The sequence below is a fragment of the Bos grunniens genome, chromosome 21 (assembly GCF_055505025.1).
Source record: "Bos grunniens cultivar Pamir isolate PY7600 chromosome 21, Bosgru_T2T1.0, whole genome shotgun sequence".
NCBI lineage: Eukaryota > Metazoa > Chordata > Mammalia > Artiodactyla > Bovidae > Bos > Bos grunniens.
Genome location: NC_141185.1, coordinates 41,147,656 through 41,165,412, shown reverse-complemented (window position 1 = coordinate 41,165,412; position 17,757 = coordinate 41,147,656). Strand labels below are relative to the sequence as shown.

The 17,757-nt window shown below is 43.6% G+C and overlaps 2 long non-coding RNA genes across 5 annotated transcripts in view; both read left to right on the top strand.

Annotated features, from left to right (window-relative positions):
- LOC147349486 (uncharacterized) overlaps positions 1-17,757 on the top strand; it is a 133,860-nt gene that overhangs the window by 61,888 nt on the left and 54,215 nt on the right. The window lies entirely within an intron of this gene.
- Positions 209-10,584, top strand: LOC147349487 (uncharacterized). 3 transcript variants are annotated; one of them, XR_015149858.1, is made up of 3 exons: positions 209-3,631; positions 8,061-8,188; positions 10,019-10,584. It is a non-coding gene; the product is annotated as an uncharacterized LOC147349487 (long non-coding RNA). The 3 variants fall into 3 exon arrangements; XR_015149859.1 differs by lacking the exon at positions 209-3,631 and adding an exon at positions 5,616-6,335; XR_015149857.1 differs by lacking the exon at positions 209-3,631 and having other exon boundaries at positions 6,331-8,188.

Below are 17,757 nucleotides of genomic sequence, written 5' to 3'. Positions count from 1 at the left end.
CATCTATGATCTGGCCCTTGTAGGAGCCAAAGTGCAGGCCCAGCGGCAGATCAGACACCTCGTTCCACACTCCAAGTACAGCCTCAGGGATGCCTGATGGTCTGATACTTAACCCAGCAGGCAGACTGAGGGCTAAGCGATTGACATGCCCCTTTTCCACTGCACAGTCTTTTACAAAGGTCGGGAGCCCGTGAACAGCACAGCTTTTGATGAAGTTCTGACACTTCTCACAATCCGGAGGCAAGAGCAACGGAGATGAGGGGAGGTATAGTGATGTTGCTGGTCATAAAGAACTTCAGAATGAACCGGGGCGCTCACGGCATTTGGCCTTGATCCTGTACCCCAAGTCATAAGAGGAAAGGGATGATTGGGGGACCAAATGGTGAGGTTTTATTATTGTGCCAAGGCCTTATAACTGCTTCTCTGTGAATGGGCCCGTGGTGTCACTCACAGAGTAGTCGTCATCCTGGGGCTCGCTGACCTCTTGGAACACGTGGCTCACTCTTTCTCGTAGACTGTACATCTTCACTTCATGCTCCTTTCAGATGGACCCATGGGGTCACTCACAGAGGTAGTCGTCGTCCTGGGGCTCGCTGACCTCTTGGGACACATGGCTTGCTCTTTCTCGTAGACTGTACATCTTCACTTCAGTCTCCTTTCAAATAGGCCCATGGGGTCACTCACAGAGGTAGTCGTCGTCCTGGGGCTCGCTGACCTCTTGGTACACATGGCTCGCTCTTTCTTGTAGACTGTACATCTTCACTTCAGTCTCCTTTCGAATGGGCTCATGGGGTGGGTCACAGAGGTAGTTGTCGTCCTGGGGCTCGCTGACCTCTTGGTACACATAGCTCACTCTTTCTCATAGGCTGTGCATCTTCACTTCAGTCTCCTTTCTTCTGAGTTCTGAGTTGGAGAAGAGAAGCTGAGCAAGGCTGGTGGGGTCTGGAGAGTTAGATCCTGTTTGATCAGAAACTGTGATATCACCCACCTGTTCCTCTGTATACTTTGTTAAAAATTTTTTTACATTTATTTAAAAAATTTTTATGTATGGATTTTTATTTGTTAATGTTATGTTATTTATTTATTGGCCGCACTGCATGGCATGTGGGATCTTAGTTCCCTGACCTGGAATGGAACCCAGCCTCCTGCAGTGGAAGCACGGAGTCTTAACCACCAGGAAAGTCCCTTCTCTATACTTTGTTTTTTCTCCCTTTAACTACTGGTTCAGAGAAACTGAGGCTACACACTGACTAAAGATGCCCAGTTTAATGTTAGCATCCGGTACTTACTGTTAGTAGGTTTAATTTCCCAACGTCCTTACTTAGAAAATAGTTCACAGACACATCTACTCAGAAAATATATGTTGAGGGCACATTACAGATAAGGCATTGTGCAGAGGCCTGGGCATAAACACTAACAAAGCATGGCCCTATTGTCACAGCTGGATTTATTGAACAACTTCAATGTGTCAACACTTCTATATTTAATTTAATGCTTTTGAACACTTTTCAGTGTGTTTGAAAGCAATAAGAAGATTGCTTATCTCCACTTTACAGATAAGCAGTCAGAACCTCAGAAAATTTGTAAGATTTTCCTTTCCAAAGGCCACAGTGCTACCTTTAGGTCTCAGATCAGTCCAGCTTAAACCCACACCTACCCAAAGTCTACCCTACATACCTGGGCCATAGTTATTAGCCTTTCTAGAGGAATTAGAGGAAGTGAAGTACCCAAATTATTTCCTCTTACCCACTTTTTGTCTAGGGTGCTGTTCAGAGGTACTTGCTTCTCTGGGAGGGGGCACTGTATCTGGGCCTGCTTGGGGCCACTTGTCTTCAGCAATTTTGTTGCTCCTGGCAATTCCTTCAAACTAGATTTGTTACTTACTAGTGCCCTGGACATTCCCTTCTGTGTGAGAGTCACATAGTAAAAGACAACATACATTTCTTTAGTTCTTTAGAACTTTATGAAATGTTTTCCCAAGCATGATTTTAGTTAATACTTTGACAATTCTTGGAAATATCCAGTGTTGCGAGGGGAGGAGGAGTGGAGAGGGGGTCTGAACACTAGAGTGTAAATAAAGGACCTAAGTGGGTAGTGAATCAAAACTAGAACTCATGTCTTAAAGTTCTTTCCCTTCAACTTTCTCCATAAAAGTGAGAGCAAGGCAGGGGGAATAGCTGGAGAATCAACAAGGTCAGGAAAGAAGAGGGTAAGGGCTCAGAGAAAACTGGGGTGGGGGGTGGGGTTTCTATTAAATAGTGCCCCTTTGATGAATGAGGAAGTGTGGAAAAGTAGAGGGGACAAAAAACATCTGGAAAATGAGGTGATGAAGCAGTGAGATTGGGAAGAGAAAAGATGATTGGCAAAAACATATATAGACAATAAAGAAAATAAGCTGAAAGTTGCAGATTGCCATGTCCTAGAGACAGTGTTTGGAATTAAAGTAGCTGGTCCCATCAATTCTGCTTGAATAAGGTTGTACAACTAGCTGGTTTTCCTCAGTTTCCTGATCCATAAATTGGTATACATGCTAATTCTTGATGTTATAGTGGACATGAAGTTTAATAACATTCAACAAAATATTCTGTGAGCTATTTGATACAGTATGAATGTGAGAGTCCATCCCTGCTATCAATTTACCCCCTCAGCTGCCTCTGTATTTGAAGTCCTGCTCACAGATACTATCTTCAGCATTTCTTCACCTTCTTCCTCCTAGATGAATGTTTAAATGTGGAGTCACTCATTCAGAAAACATTCAGGGGGCCCTCAGGGGCTTTTAGCTGGGCATGAACTTCTAAGAATTAACAGATATGTGCTAGGCTCTCAAAGCTTATGACACAGGGGCAGGCTAAACAAATGATTCTGTTCTGTAGTTAGAATAGGAAAAAGGAGTCCAGAATGGTGATGGCTAAAAGACAAGGAAGGGAAAAGCCCACGAAAACAGAACAAAGGAGGGTCCGAGGACCAGAGTGAGGACCTCAGGTAGAACAAACAACACTCCTGCCTAGCCCAATTTACATAGGGCAGGCCCAGGGAGAGGAAAAAAAACATATAAAAAGAGGAGCCAAAGAGCTGGAGGGTCTCTCCCTACCCTGCGCTCGTTCTCTCTCTCTCTCTTCTCTTCGCATCTTTGGGTCGGCCTGCCCTCACGCCTCAAGGATGTATTTTCCTATTATTTTCTAAATAAAACTGAGCTGAAACACAGAACTGTAACACTGATCTGTCCAAGAGCTATAACATGGTCTGTTCGAGACCCAAGAGCTATAACGCGGTCTGTCTGAGAACTGTGACATGCCGAGGGCCTTAACGTCCATCGCTTCAAATTTTTGTTGAGATGAGACAGAAACAAGTTTCTTTGGTAATCTCTTACACTCCCCTGACATCTATGGTGCCGTGACTTGGGTTTAACCTGGCTGAAACAACCTCAGCGCAGTCCCCCGCAAGAAGGAGGCCAAGCACAACAGGAGCCCAACTTGGTGAAAGCTCCTGAGGTAGAAGCGGAATGCGAAGAAAACCCAGCGCAGGGGAAGTGACAAGAGGCCCATTGTACTGGAAACCGGGACAGCAAAAAACAAACTCAGCAGAAAGCTCACGCGACTCAGTCTCAGATTCCAGAAGACCTCCAGTTAAGGTAGGAGATCCTCGCTCCTATGGCTAGAGGGACATATGCCTAACAAACTCTTTAATTCCTTTATAGTCTCTTGTTTCTTGTTTCCTCACTCCCCCCCCCCCAACCTCCGCGAACAGGTGGGTGGCAGTGGGCGCAACTGACGACTCTGGAGAGGCTACTCCTCAGCATGTCCCAAAGGCACTACCTGCTGAGCCCCAGTAGCTATTACCCAAGCCAGTGGGGGTTCTTCTGTCCTTAATCTTCTTTGTGCCAAGGATCAGGCCAGTGAAAGCTGTGAGGACAGGTCAGCTATTTAGCAGATTTTCCAGCAGGCTATAAACGGGATTCCTTGGCACATTTTCCCCACTGCTTTTTCCTCCTGTCCTTTAGCTCTCTTTTCCCAGGACTTGGAGCCCAGTCAAAACCCAGGATGCCTGGCTTCAGGTCCTAATGAAGCTCAGGCTCTGATGTCTCATTGCAAAAATTCAGTGAGAGACAAAGTGATAGGTAAGAGGTGGATTTGTTAAGGTTTAGAGAGAAGCACACTCTGCAGGGTGTGGGCTATTGCAGAGGGCTCTGGACGTGGAATGGGGCCTGGCTAGGTTTTGTCAGCTGAGTGAATTAAAATGCTAATGAGTGGGAGGATCATCCCAGCCATTGGGGAACCACCCATTCCTCTGTCTTTTGACAGTGCCTTAGAGCTGTCCTGCCACCTCTGGGTGTGTCATTTAGTTTACAGATTGGGGATTAAGGTTTGCTTGAATTTGACTTGTCATCTTGGACCCAATTGATTTTAATTGGTTTATGTTACGCCCTTGTGCTATGTCATTCTTTCAAAGGTTGTGCTCTGTCCCCTTCCCTTCTGTTTCATGCTTTTTTCCTGAGCCCCATCCAGGCCCACAATGTTGCCTCTACAGTCTTCTGGAGGGACAACTAGAAAATAGCTAGCCCTTGGGAGGGAAATACTGTATAATATCCAATCCTTCTGGATATTCAGCCCTTCATCTTCCATGTTTCCTACAACATGTGCAACATCAGCATCTCTTAGTGAACCTGCTAGGGTGGGAGACAGGCACACATGCCTGCTAGAAGTCCATCAGTTGGCATTCCTTCAAAGGCAATTGGGCTTCCAGGGATAATGTTTGCCACTTTGGGAGTTAGCCCTGTAGGCTGTTTGGGCCCAAACTCTTATCACCCTTCTCCTAAAGTTATAAACACCCCTGGATCAAATCTCCACTCCACTTTTATGGAACATCTGGTCTGTTGCCTCTTAACAAATTTGTTCTTAAGCCAATTACTAACTCCTACAATCAAGACCCTTCCCACTTGTATGCAACCCTGCCCCCTTGTTGTTCCACGCAGTCTATAATTAAAACACCTTAATGCCCCTAACAGGGCCAGATAACCCACTCCTTTGTCATTACTTCTGTTATTACATAAAGTGGGTCTATGACAACAGTGCTTACTAGGGGAGACACCCTTACCTGCTCTTATGGAGGACTAGGGGAAGAAATCAATGGCTTAAATCCCTTAGAGTAGTAAGAGGATAAGGCTTATGACTGTTTCACTGTTTCCCGGTCTAAGGGCATAGGCTTGGATTGCTTTACATCATGATATCTATTCCCGTCTGAACAAAATGAGTTAAAATTACAACCCCTTAATCCTACCCAGCACTGGTCATGCTGGAGACCTTGGGGACGCCCAACTCCAGTCCAGGGGTCCCAGGAGGTCAACCTGCCTCCACCTGCCTAGGAGGTCAACCTGCCTCCACCTGCCTAGGGGTCTGGTCTTCAAAAGGTGGTCACACCTCAACCTACTTGGGGATCCGCCAGTCCAGGGGTCCCAGGAGGTCGTCACACCTTGATCTGCCCAGGGACCCAATTCTCCGGAGGCCAACCTGCCTCTACCTGCCCGGGGATTCTGTCTCCAGGAGATTGCATGCCTCAGCCTGCCTGGGGATCTGCACCTTGACCCGGGGATGCCTGGCTCTCAGGTTGCAAGACTACTGGGTAAGATAAGCTTCAGAAAGACCCATCCCTAAGGAAGTCCACCCATGGAAATAGAAGGAAGCCTATTACTTGTGGGACTGTGCCCAGTCTCAGCAATAACTCTGGAGCTCAACGAGTTAGTCTTCTGGAAAGACTAAAGAGGCCCTCCAAAAGTTTACCAATCTGCACTTAGACTCTTATGAGGGACAGGTGATTTTAAAGGACAAATTCCTGTCCCAATGTGTATCAGATATCAGAATAAAATTACAACAGCTACAGCAGCAGGACCCTGCTTCCTCTTTAGATGAGATGGTCCACACAGCCAGCAATACCTTTTATAACAGAGAACAGGAGAAGGAGGCCAAGGCCCAGGAGAGGGAGAGAAGGAAAGACAAGGCATGTCCAGATGCTGGCCGCCCTCCAGGGAAACCCTGTGGCAAACCCCGAGTCCTTAAAGGACAAGGCATGAGGCGAATGCCTAATCTGTAGACTGGTGGGGTATTGGGCCAACGAGTGTCCAAACCGTTAAAAGTCTCCTAAAACGGTTTGCTTCAAATGCCATCAACTGGGACATTGGGTGGCACTCTGCCCTTGAGACCCAAGAGCCTCAAGGTCAAGCGTCAAACCTTCCCTCATGATGGTTCAACAGGACTGAAGCGGCCCACTCCAGCCAGCCCGCCTGTCACAGATAACCATCACAGGGCTACTAGAGCCCAGGGTGCAACTGGATGTGGCAGGTAGGTCCGAGAATTTCTTGGTTGACATGTGGGCTACCTACTCTGTCTTGATCTCCTACTCCAGAGCCTTCTCCTCCCAAACCTGTACTATTTTGGGTGCTATAGGAAAAACTACTAAAAGATTCACCCAAGCACTTCTTTGTTGCTGGGATGGACAAATATTTTCCCACCAGTTTCTGGTGGTCCCTGAGTGCCCTACTCCCTTATTGGGAAGAGATACACTCACTAAACTTGGGACCAACCTTGTGATGGGAAGCTTTTCAGCCCCTTAGAGCTCTACAGCTTCTGGTTGCTACTGAAGAACCCATTACACCCTCTCCAATAGAGAGGGACCAAAAACTATGAGAAGACAAAATTAACCCCCAGGTGTGGGTCGAGGGGACTCCTGGACAAGCTCTCCAAGCTGAACCGGTCATCATTGTCCTCTGAGATCCCACTCGGTTTCCCAACCGGAAACAAATATCCCTTCAGAAGAGAGGCTCGGGAGGGACTACAGCCTTTAATAAATAAATTCCTTGTTTGTGGGCTATTGGTACCCACCAATCCGCCATGTAACACCCCAATCCTCTCAGTAAAGAAGGACAGAACCTGGTGAATGGTTCAAGATCTCCGGATCATAAATGAAGCTGTAGTACCCCTCCATCCCACAGTATCCAATCCCTATGTAATCTTGGGAGAAATCCCACCCAGTGCCAAGTGGTTTACAGTCTTGGATCGCAAAGATGCATTTTTTTGCATACCACTAGCTAAAGAATCCCAATATCTTTTTGCCTTTGAGTGGGAGACCCCAGGAAAAAAACAACAACAGATGACTTGGACAGTATTACCTCAGGGGTTCAGAGATAGCTCCCACCTGTTTGGACAGGCCCTTAGTGGGATCTCCTAGATCTGGACCTTAGGGGAAAATATTACAATACGTAGATGACCTACTAATCTGCTCTCGAGATGAGAAAAATGTCCAACAACATGAAATTCAGGTTCTAAACCTTTTGGCAGAGGATATAAAGTCTCCTGTGCTAAGGCACAGATGGTCGAGACAAAGGTCACTTACCTGGGAGTTCAGTCCAGGAGGCTGTCCTCTGTTCGGATACAAGGAATCCTCCAGTTGCCCTCCCCCACAGCTCGAAAACAATTGCAGTCTTTCCTGGGGCTAACTGGGTATTGTAGAATCTGGATACCCAACTATGGTCTAATTGCCCAGCTTATAGGGACAGGATGATTCAATCCTACTGATGTGGGGAACTCCTCAAAAGAAGGCAGAGGCTACACTAAAACAAGCCTTAACTCAGGCACCTGCCTTGAGGTTGCCAGACCCAGAAAAAGCATTCCAACTTTATGTCCATGAAAGAGAGGGAATAGCCTTGGGAGTGTTAACTCAAAGGTTGGGATCTGAGCGCCAGCCAGCCTGTTGCCTACTTATCCAAGAGGCTCAACCCAACTGCCTGAGGCTGGCCCCCCTGCCTTTGAAGTCTTGAAGCTATTGCAATCCTGATAGAAGATGCTTTAAGACTCTCTTTTGGGGGCAAACTAACTATTTTTACCAGCCACCAAGTGAAACAACTCCTAAATAGGAGAGACCATTATGGATGTCTGATCAAAGAAGCCTCAGATATCAAGTAGTGCTGATGGAAAGTCCAGGCCTCACTATATCCCCTTGTGAGGTTCTTAACCCAGCTACCCTCCTGCCTACCCCCAAGGGCTCTCTCCCCTTTCACTCTTGCCTAGAAACCTGCACCACTGGACAAAACCCTGAGAGGGATTGTCTGAAGATCCTCTGACCAACCCTGAGGAAATCCGATACACTGATGGAAGCAGCTTTGTCTTGGATGGAAAAAGAAGAGCAGGATATGCAGGTAAGTCTCCAGTTTTGAGACCATAGAGGCTAAGCCTCTGCCACCAGGTGCTTCAGCCCAATCAGCTGAGCTCATAGCCCTGACTCGAGCTTTAGAGCTGGGAAAATGAAAAAGAGTAGCTATTTACACTGACTCCAAGTATGTCTTTCTGGTGCGACATGCACCTGCTGCTGTTTGGAAAGAAAGGGGCCACTTGACCAGCCGAGGGTCCCCAGTCAAATATGGTGATCAAATTCTTAGACTCTTGGAGGCAGTCCATATGCCCACTGAGGTTTCAGTCTCCCACTGTAAAGGACACCAAAAAGGGAGCACAGAAGTGGCACAAGGGAACCAAGCAGCTGATCAGGCAGCTAAGAGAGCAGCATTACAGAAAGATGACCTAATAGGGGTTGCCATCTTAGTTTCACAGACAAATTTGCCAGAAACTCCTTCATATACTGAAGGTGAAACTCTTAAAGCTAAGAGTGAGGGCTTTCAAGAAGATCATATGGAGTGGTTGCAAAAGGAGGGACTCCTTTTTCTGCCTAGAAACCTCCAATGGAAGTTGGTTAACTCTTAAATGCCACCACTCACTTAAGGGAAAAGGCCCTCCAAAGATTACTAGAAAGGTCCTTCAGAGGAACAGGCTTCCAAATGACTAAGGCAAGTGGTCTGCTCTTGTCCCACTTGCCAATTAAACAACCCTCAAGGAGCTCGAAGACCCGAGCTGGCCCAGCCTGTCCAACGACGTGGGGCCTACCCAGGAGAGGACTGACAGATGGACTTCACCCAGATGCCAGTTTCTCAAGGGTATAAATACCCATTAGTCATGATAGATACATTCACAGGATGGATTGAAGGCTTTACTGAGGAGGTGGTAAAAAACTGCTCCATGAAATCATTCCACAATTTAATCTGCCCAGGTCATTACAAAGTGACAATGGGACATCATTTACTTCTAAGGTCACCCAAGGGGTCTCTAAAGCATTAGGCATTACTTACTATCTCCATTGTGCCTGGAGGCCTCAGTCTTCATGAAAAGTAGAAAGAGCCAACCAGTTCTTAAAATCAGTGATAAAAAAGATAACCCAGAATACCTCCCTGGGATGGAAGCTGTTTACCAATAGCTCTCCTCAGTACTCATATTGCTGTTAAGGAACAGGTTGGTCTTAGTCCTTATGAGATGCTATATGGGAGACCTTTTGTTTATGTCAATGACCTCTTCCTAGATCCAGAGGCTCAGACCCTCCAGTCTTATACCACAGCCATTGGGCAATTCCAACAGGATATACGCTTGTGGGGTGTGAACCGAGACCCAAAAGATTATAAGGAGTCACCACTATATGCTCCAAGGACTCAAATCCTAATTAAAGTCTGGAAAGATGGGTCCCCAGAGGCTCAACTCCAGCCCACATGGAAGGGCCCCTACCCTGTAATACTTTGTACCCCCACAGCAGTCAAGGTACCAGGACATGACTCCTGGATTCACTACTCATGAGTCAAGCTGTGGAAGAAAACAGAAGAGGACACTCAATACACCTGTGAGCCCCTGGGAGATCTCAAATATCAATTCTGGACTACCAATGAGTGCCATTCTAATGAGCACCCCAAAAATCTGGTTTCTGGGGATAGGATTTCTCAGGACAGCTCTAAAAAGCCAACACAGCTTGCCATGGGTTGTATTCCAAAACAAGAGATAGATCTTCTGATCCCTGAACAAGGAGGGACTTGAGCCATCCTGGCAATGGGAATTTGGAATTGGCTAATGCCTCTACTAGTCCTTGTTTTGCCATATTGATGCTGCTTGTTCAGTGTATTATCAATTGTTTAACTTGTTTTGTCTCTGCCCAGGTCAACAAGCTACAATGTGCAGCGCCAGTTCAACAAAGATACAAAGCACTACAGCCGACCACGGAAATATCACTCACCCTTAGATGGACACCGCTATAAGGACTCTGAGGCCTGAGACTAGCAAGAGGGGGAGGCCCAATACCCCTCGCCGTCCCAGTTCAGCAGGAAGTAGCCAGAAAGACCTCGACGCCCCTATTCCCAAAGAATTGGGCCTCCCATCTCTTGAGGGGGTAATGTTAGGTAGTTAGAATAGGAAACAGATGTCCAGAATGGCGGTGGCTAAAAGACAAGGAAGGGAAAAGCCCTCGAAAACGGAACAAAGGAAGGTCCAAGGACTTGAGTGAGGACCTCGGGTAGAACAAACAGGACTCCTGGCCAGCCCAATTTACACAGGGCAGGCCCAGGGGGAGGAAAAAACATTAAAAAAGAGAAGCCAAAGGGCCAGGAGTCTCTCTCCCCGCCACGCGCTCATTCTCTCTCCTCTCTGCGATTTTGGGTCGACATGGCCTCATGCCTTGAGGATGTATTTTCCTGTTATTTTCTAAATAAAACTGATCTGTAACACAGAGCTGTAACACTGATCTGTCCAAGAGCTATAACACGGTCTGTTTGAGACCTGAGAGCTGTAACATGGTCTGTCTGAGAGCTGTGACATGCCGAGGGCTTTAATGTCTGTCACTTCAAATTTTTGTTGAGACAGAACCAAGGAGACTACACTCCCCTGACAATTCCACATATAAGAGTTGCCTAATCAGAGCTCAGAGGAAGGAGCTGTTATGTCCTCTTACAAGAATGAGCATTTGAAATCAGTTCCAGGTGGTAAGTTTCTACTACCTGTGTGAAGTCCCTTCAGTTATTTTCTTACATGTTGTTTTTTAGTCATAAAATCTGAGGCTTGTCAGAGTTGGGAGTTGATTCCCCTTTCTTACTGGAGTAGGAGGCTCTGAGGTTGGGGATCCTGTCTCCTTCTTCAGCTTGGACCACCTGCTCTATAAATTTCACTATGTATCTGTAAGCTTCCCTTAGTTGGATATCTTAATAGATCCCTCACTTTAGCACAGCACAAAAGAACTGAGGTTGAAACCATCCTCGAATGATATAAAGATGTATGAATAAGACAGTGTAAACTTTATAGAAGTATGGAAGTTTTAAGCAGCTTGTAAGGGGTTTAGAGAAGGTGCTTTGGATTAGACTGCATGCACTACCAGTGATACTGTGATCTCAGGCGTATAATCAAACATTTCTTTACCACAGTTTCTTGACGTATAAATGGTGATAGTTATAGTACCTACCAGTAAGTACTGTAGGATTAAGGTTGAAGTTTATTCAGGTAAAATGCTTAAAGTTTGAAATACTATGAAAATAATGTAACACTGCTGCTGCTGCTGCTAAGTCACGTCAGTCGTGTCCGACTCTGTGCGACCCCATAGACGGCAGCCCAATAGGCTCCTCTGTCCCTGGGATTCTCTAGGCAAGAATACTGGAGTGGGTTGCCATTTCCTTCTCCAATGCATGAAAGTGAAAATTGAAAGTGAAGTCTCTCAGTCATGTCCTACTCTTAGCGACCCCATGGACTGCAGCCTACCAGGCTCCTCCGCCCATGGGATTTTCCAGGCAAGAGTACTGGAGTGGGGTGCCATTGCCTTCTCCGAATGTAACAATAGACAGCCAATTATTGTTGCTATTCTTCAGTTCAGTTCAGTCGCTCAGTCTTGTCTGACTCTTTGCGACCCCATGAATTGCAGCACGCCAGGCCTCCCTGTCCATCACCAACTCCCGGAGTTCACTCAAACTCATGTCCATCGAGTCAGTGATGCCATCCAGCCATCTCATCCTCTGTTGTCCCCTTCTTCTCCTGCCACCCAATCCCTCTCAGCATCAGAGTCTTTTCCAATGAGTCAACTCTTTGCATGAGGTGACTTAAGTATTGGAGTTTCAGCTTTAGCATCCGTCCTTCCAAAGAACACCCAGGACTGATCCCCTTTAGAATGGACTGGTTGGATCTCCATGCAGTCCAATGGACTCTCAAAAGAGTCTTCTCCAACACCACAGTTCAAAAGCATCAATTCTTCACCGCTCAGCCTTCTTCACAGTCCAACTCTCATATCCATTCATGACCACTGGAAAAATCATAGCCTTGACTAGACGAACCTTTGTTGGCAAAGTGATGTCTCTGCTTTTTAATATGCTGTCTAGGTTGGTCATAACTTTCCTTCCAAGGAGTAAGCGTCTTTTAATTTCATGGCTGCAATCACCATCTATGGTGATTTTGGAGCCCCAAAACATAAAGTCTGCCACTGTTTCCACTGTTTCCCCATAAATTTGCCATGAAGTGATGGGACCAGATGCCATGATCTTCGTTTTCTGAATGTTGAGCTTTAAGCCAACTTTTCACTCTGCTCTTTGACTTTCATCAGGAGGCTTTTTAGTTCCTCTTCACTTTCTCCCATAAGGGTGGTGTCATTTGCATATCTGAGGTTATTGATATTTCTCCCGGCAATCTTAATTCCAGCTTGTGCTTCTTCCAGCCCAGCGTTGGTGATGATATCAGACATTGTGCTAAAGACAGCACAGGAAGGCAGCAGTCTCTAGGATCTCTGTGTATTCTCCTATTCTTACCTGTGATTGGATCCATGAGGAGGATTTTCTTGTCAACAGGATTTGGGAAATACCTTCTGGTGTTTACTGTGCTTCACTCTGAAGGTCATCCAAGAAGGTTTACCTAAAAGATGATGAGAATCAGTGTTTTGGTTGGTAAATATTTTCAAACTCTGTGCATTCTAATTAAGAACACAGAATTCTGAGCCAGAGAGTGACAAGGACAAGGATTTACCAAAGGAGGAATAGTAAGTGATTTTTGTACCATCAACTATTATTCTTCCACTAGGAGCATCACATAGTTTCCTTTTTTTTTTTCTTTTTAAATTTTATTTTATTTTTAAACTTTACAAATTGTATTAGTTTTGCCAAATATCAAAATGAATCCGCCACAGGTATACATGTGTTCCCCATCCTGAACCCTCCTCCCTCCTCCCTCCCCATACCATTCCTCTGGGTCGTCCCAGTGCACCAGCCCCAAGCATCCAGTATCGTGCATTGAACCTGGACTGGCAACTTGTTTCATACATGATATTATACATGTTTCAATGCTAATCTCCCAAATCTTCCCACCCTCTCCCTCTGCAACAGAGTCCATAAGACTGTTCTATACATCAGTGTCTTCTGCTGTCTCATACACAGGGTTATTGTTACCATCTTTCTAAATTCCATATATATGCATTAGTATACTGTATTGGTGTTTTTCTTTCTGGCTTACTTCACTCTGTATAATAGGCTCCAGTTTCATCCACCTCATTAGAACTGATACAAATGTATTATTTTTAATGGCTGAGTAATACTCCATAGTTTTCTTAAAGTTAAAAAAAGACAAAACTTCATCTGTGCTTCATCTGATGTTCATAAAATATTTAATAAATTTACTAGCCTTTCATGACTAAAATACTCAACAAAGTAGGAATAGAAGGAAGTGACCACAATATAATAAAAGTCATATATGAAGAGTCTACCTCTAACATCATAGTCATCAGGGAAAAGCTGAAATCTTCTAAGATCAATAAAAAAGGCAAGGATGCCCATGCTCAACACTTCTATTCAACATAATAACAATCCTAGCCAGGGCATTAATTTAGAAAAGGAAATAAAATGCTTCCAATTTGGAAAGAAAGGAAGAAAATTACATCTGTTCACAGAGGACATGACTTTATGTGTAGCAAAATCTTTAAAATTCCACAAAAAACTTGCACAGAAATTTTCAGGGTACAAAATCAGCATTCAAATATCTTCCCATGCATATTTGAATGGAAAATTCATTGTTCACTGACCATTCCAAAATGGAAAATAAGCAAGCGGTCCTATTTATTTTTAATTTTTTTAAAGCTATAGTCAAGAGCTAAGTTTAAATTTTTAAAAAAAAATTTATTTCTTTGTGCCAGGTCTTCATTGTGACATGTGGGGTCTTTAGTGGTGGCATGTGGGATCTAGTTCCGTGACCAGGGATTGAACCCAGGTGCTCTGCATTGGGAGTGTGTAGTCTTAATCACTGGACCACCAGGGAAGTCCCAACAATCTTATTTATAATAACATCAAAAAGATGAAATGATTAGGAGTAAACTTAAGGAGATGGAAGGCTTACATACTGAAAACTACAAAGTATTGCTGAAAGAAATCTGACACAAGTAAATAGAAAGGCATCCCATGTTTATGGATTTTAAGACAATATTATTAAGCTGTTCATCCTACCCAAAGAAATTTAAAGATTCAATGCAATTCCTATAAAAATCCCAATGGACTTTTTTTTTTCAGATATAGAAAAATCCATCCTACAGTTAATATGGAATCTCAGAGGACCCCAAAATAACCAAAACAATCTTAGAACAGCAAAACTGGAAGCTGCTGATTTCAGAACATATTACAAAGGTTGAGTAATCAAAAGAGTGTAGTAGTTGCATAAAGTGCGTGCTAAGTTGCTCAGTCATGTCCGACTCTTTGTGACCCTTTGGACTGTAGCCCACCAGGATTCTTTGTCCATGGTATTTTTCAGGCAGGAATACTGGAGTGGGTTGTCATTTCCTTCTCCAGAGGATCTTCTTAACTCACGGATTGAACCCGTGTCTCCTGCATTGAAGGTGGATTCTTTATCTGCTGTGCCATTGGGGAAGCCCACTGGTATAAAGACGGACTTATCAATCAATGGAACAGAAGAGGTAGCTAGAAGTAAACAGAAATAAACTCTTGGATACATGATCTAATGATCTTCATCAAATGTGTCAAGACAATGGGGAAAGCTTAATCCCTGTAATGAATGGCACTGGGAAACAAAATATCCACATGCAAATAATGAAACTCTTACATCATATAGAAAAATCAACTCAAAAATGTAAGACTTGAAATGATAAGACTCTTAGGGTGAAACGTCATGAATTTAATCAGTAATGATTTCTTAAATATGATACTAAGTGCACGTGTATTAATAACAAAATAAAATTAGACAAATGGAACTTATCAAGCTTAAAACTTCTGTGCAGCAGAGGAGACAATGAACAGAATGAAAAGGATGGTAGAAAATATTTATAAAATACATATCTGATAAGGGGTTTATAAGCACATACCTGTATCAAGCCTGCGTGTAAGCCAGGAAGAGAACTTGATTTAACCATGATGGCACCCTGATATCGAACTTGCATGCTCCAGAATTGTAGGAAAACAAATTTCTGCAGTTTAAGCCACGTGGTCTGTTTTGTTACGGCAGCCTGAGCTGACTAACACAGTGGGAGAAGGAATTAAATAGACATTTCTCCAAAGAAGATACACAAATGGCCAACAAACATACGAAAAGATGCTCAATATTACTAATCAATGGGGAAATACAGAATAAAAGCTCAATGGAAATTACCTCATATTTTATGATAGCCAGTATGAAAAAAAGCAAGTTTGGTAGGGATATGGAGAAACTTACACAGTAACACACACACTATTGTTGGAAATGTAAAATGTTGCAACCTTTATAGAAAACAGTATGGAGTTTCCTCTGAATATTAGAACTGCTATATGACCTAGCAATCCAACTCCTGAGTATATATTTATAAAAAATTGAAAACAAGATCTTGAATAAATATATGCACATCTATGGTCATTGCAGCATTATTCACAATTGGCAAGATGTGGAAGCAACCTCACAGTTCACTGGCAGATAAACATACAGATTATATATAAAATATATACATATTATACCCACATCACATAATGGAATATTTTTCAGTCTTAAGAATGAAATTCTGTCATACGCTACATCAGGGATGGGCCTTGAGAACATTATTAAGTGAAATTAACCAATAAAAAAGACAAATATTGCATGATTTCACTTGGGTATCTAATCAAATTCATGGAAACAGAAAATAGAATGGTGGTTGCCAAGGCCTATGAGGAGGAAGAAATGGAGAATTGTTGGTCAATGGGTACAGGGTTTCAGTCATGCAAGATGAAAAAGTTCTACAGATTTGTACAGCAATGTGCATATAGTTAGCAATAGTGCACCACACACACAAAAACTTCAGAGGATAAATAAAAATATGTAGAGGTATGGTGAATCGTGGGGTACGTGTTCCCTGTCAAGAGTATCTCTCCATACCAAAACCTTTGCAGACATATGTTTGGTTTTCATGTCTCTTACACTACTTTTAATAACCTAAGGGAACAAATGGACTTCTTTGGTGGCACAGTGGATGAGAATCTGTCAGTGCAGAAGACACAGGTTTGATCCCTGGTCCAGGAAGATTCCACATGCTGTGGGGCAACTAAGCATGTGTGTCATAACTTCTGAGCCTGCATGCGCTCTGCAACCAGAGAAGCCACCACAAGGAAAAGCCTGTGCACTCCAAGTAGAGAGTAGCCCCCACTCACTGCAACAAGAGAAAGCTCACTCACAGCAGCGAAGACCCAGCATAACCAAGAATAAATAATGAAAAAGAAACTAAGAGAATAGAAATCCATATGTGGAGAATCATGGAACTAATCTAAATTGTTTTCTCCAGTCTAGGCAGATTAACTCTTCTAAACTCTCTGAGCAGCAGAAGAGGAAGTGAACTGCTCACTTCTATTTTATAATGAGTATACTTCATTTTATTTACCTGATGCTGTCTCTGGTCAGCAGTGAAATGTGGGAAAGATCAGGGAGACTAAATAGTTATCTCAAACCCTTTCCCAGAATCAAGACAAAGAATTAGGTTCACCTTAGCATAAGAAGATCATGTGGTGTGGTTAAATATATATGCATAAATAATATATTGACATAATATATTAATCTCTTTCCTATTCTAAGAGATTTAACCCAGTGACTGAATCTCTATGAGCTTAGTATTAGAAAGTTCTTTGGTGAATTTATAGTTTAATTAAGGTGGCTTTAATTGCCCTTTCATTAAGAATGTTTAGCAAAAATAATCATTTTTTAAAAGAATGATAAATTTTAAACATAAAACTATTGAGAATTATACTGGAAAACCTATACATCCACCTTCATTCAGGCTTACGTCAATACTCTGTCACACCCACTTCGGGTCTTTTAATTTCTATTTCAGAATTCAAAAATAAGATTAAAAAACTAACCAGCACACAGTGAAGCCACCTGCCAGCCCTTACTCCTCTGGTGCTGAATTTGGTACTTCTTATTCACATTTAGATTTTTTAATATTCTCCTTTTTTTTATTTGCAATATATATTTATTTTAATTGGAGGCTAATTAGTTTACAATATTGGTTTTGCGATACATCGACATGAATCTGCCACGGGTGTACTCGTGTTCCCTGTCCTGCACCCCCCTCCCACCTCCCTCCCCATACCGTCCCTCTGGGTCATCCCAGTGCACCAGCCCCAAGCATCCTGTATCATGCATCGAACCTGGACTGGCGATCTGTTTCACATATGATAATATACATGTTTCAATGCCATTCTCCCAAATCATCCCACCCTCGCCCTCTCCCAGAGAGTCCAAAAGCTGTTCTGTACACCTGTGTCTCTTTGGCTGTCTTGCATACAGGGTTATCATTGTCATCATTCTAAATTCCATATATATGCATTAGTATACTGTACTGGTGTTTTTCTTTTTGGCTTACTTCACTCTGTGTAATAGGCTCCAGTTTCATCCACCTCATTAGGACTGATTCAAATGTATTCTTTTTAATGGC